The sequence below is a fragment of the Chrysochloris asiatica genome, unplaced genomic scaffold, assembly GCF_000296735.1.
Source record: "Chrysochloris asiatica unplaced genomic scaffold, ChrAsi1.0 scaffold00235, whole genome shotgun sequence".
Lineage (NCBI taxonomy): Eukaryota > Metazoa > Chordata > Mammalia > Afrosoricida > Chrysochloridae > Chrysochloris > Chrysochloris asiatica.
In genome coordinates, this window is record NW_006408753.1 from 4,426,413 (window position 1) to 4,428,664 (window position 2,252).

Below are 2,252 nucleotides of genomic sequence, written 5' to 3' on the forward strand. Positions count from 1 at the left end.
GATTGAAAATATATATGAAGGAATGATACAACCCTGGTGAATACCTCTCCTGATTTCAAACTATTTACTATCCTTTTGTTCTGTTTTAGCAACTGTCTCTTTGTATATGTACAAGTTTCTCATGAACACATTTAAGTGTCTTGAGATACCCATTCTTCACAATGTTATCCATAGTTTGCCATAATCCACACAGTTGAAAGCCTTTGAATAATACATAAAGCACAAGTAAACATCTCTCAGGTATGCTCTGCTTCTAGCCAAAATCTATCTGCTGTCACATCCTCTTCTGAATCCAGTTAGAATTTCTGGCAATTCCCTGTTGTTGTACTATTGCAGTCATTCTTGAATTATCCCTTGCAAAAGTTTACTTGCATGTGATATTAATGTTATTATTCAGTAACTCCTGCATTCCATTGCGTCACCTCTCTTTGGAATGGGCAACTATATGTATCTCTTCCAATCAGTTGGCCAGATAGCTGTCTTCCAGATTTCTTGACATAGATGAGTGCCTGCAGTGTTACATCAGTTTGTTGAAAAATTTCCATTCATATCCCATCATTTCCTGTACCTTGTTTTTCACTAATGTCTCCAGGGCAGCTTGGACTTCTTCCTTCAGTATCATCAGTTCTTGATCATATGCTATCTCTTGAAATGGTTGAACTTCAACCATTTCTTGTTGGTAGAGTGGCAATTCTTTTGGTTCTTTCTGCATCATTCAAGATTTTGCCCGTTGTTGTTAAGTGCCGTTGAGTCAGTTCTGACTCATAACGGCTCTGTGTAGGGTTTGCTAGATGAACCACCAACCTGGTAGGATCCTTCAATATTGCAAATTGAGTTTTGACTTTTTTCTTCAGTTCTTTCATCTTGAGAAATGCTAAGCATTTCTTCCCTTTTGGTTTTCTAACTCCAAGTCTTTGCACATTTTGTTATGGTACTTGAGTTTGTCTTCTGAAAAATTTCTGTTCAGCTTTTTTACTTTCACATTTCTTCCATTCCCTTTAGCTTTTCTATGCTATTAACTTGTTTAAGAGTCTCTTCTGACATCCATTTTGAGCTATTCTTTACTGATTCTCTTTTAAATCACCTTTTGTTTTGTTTTTTTCCTGTGTGATGTTCTTGATATCATCCACAACTCTACTGGTCTTCAGTCATTAGTGTATAATGCATCAAATTTGTTCTTGATATGGTCTCTATATCCAAGGTCATATTGTGGCTATCATGGACTAAATTATATACATGAGCCTTGCCAAAGGAACTGTACAGAAACAAAATTGACAGTATCTGTGGAACGATATTATAGAGAAGAAGCTCAGTACCATTACTCATGACAAGAATAGGGACCGACTGTGAAACAGACTGCAATGTTAAAATGCAAGTTCAAATTGAACCTGAAGAAAAATTTTGAAGTCCAAAAGAGAGTTGAGTATATCATACCTGACTTTAATGACCAGCATAAGAATAGAATCGATGTACCAAATACTAATGACCAAAGACCAGGTAAGTTGTGGAATTTATTAAGGATATTATACAGGGAAAACCAAAAGGTCATTTAAAAAGACAGGGAAGGAAGGAAAAAAAAAAAAAAGGATGTCAATTGAGACTCTCAAACAAACATGCTTTTGACCTCGAAATAACAAAAATGAACGAAAAAATTAAGTAAAAGAGCTGAACTGATGTCAAAGTGTAACTCAGGAAGACAAAGTAAAGTATTATAATGAAATGTGCAAATACTTAGAGTTAGAAAGCCAAAAAGGAAGAATTTTCTTGACATTTATCAAGCCTAAAGAATCAAAGAAAAAAATTCAAGTCTTAAGTTGAAATATTGAAGGATTCTATGGGAAAACTATTGAAAGGTGCAGCAAGTATCAAAAGAAGATGGAAGGCATGGAGGGGATTGTAATCATTGCAATGAAATGAAATATGATAGGATGAGTATAAAACCAATGTTCTGCCATGTAAACTATCACTCAGTCCACAATAAAAAAAAGAAGATGATGGAAGGAATACCATTATAAAAGGTAGCATACGATTCAACACCAATAATATTGAAGGAAGAAGTCCAAGTTGTACTGAAGGCATTAGATGAAAAAACAGACTCAAGGAATTGACAGAATACTAACTGGATGCTTCAACAAATGAATACAATGCTGGAAATGCTCACTTATCTGTAAGAAATTTGGAAGTCAGTTAACTAGAAGACATCCATATTCATCCCCATTCCTAAGAAAGGTGATACAACAGAATGTAAAAAT

General features: G+C 34.8%; 1 pseudogene; it reads left to right on the forward strand.

Moving 5' to 3' along the window:
• The first annotated feature begins 1,467 nt into the window (after positions 1-1,467).
• Positions 1,468-2,252, forward strand: part of LOC102836649 — a 20,839-nt pseudogene continuing 20,054 nt past the window's right edge.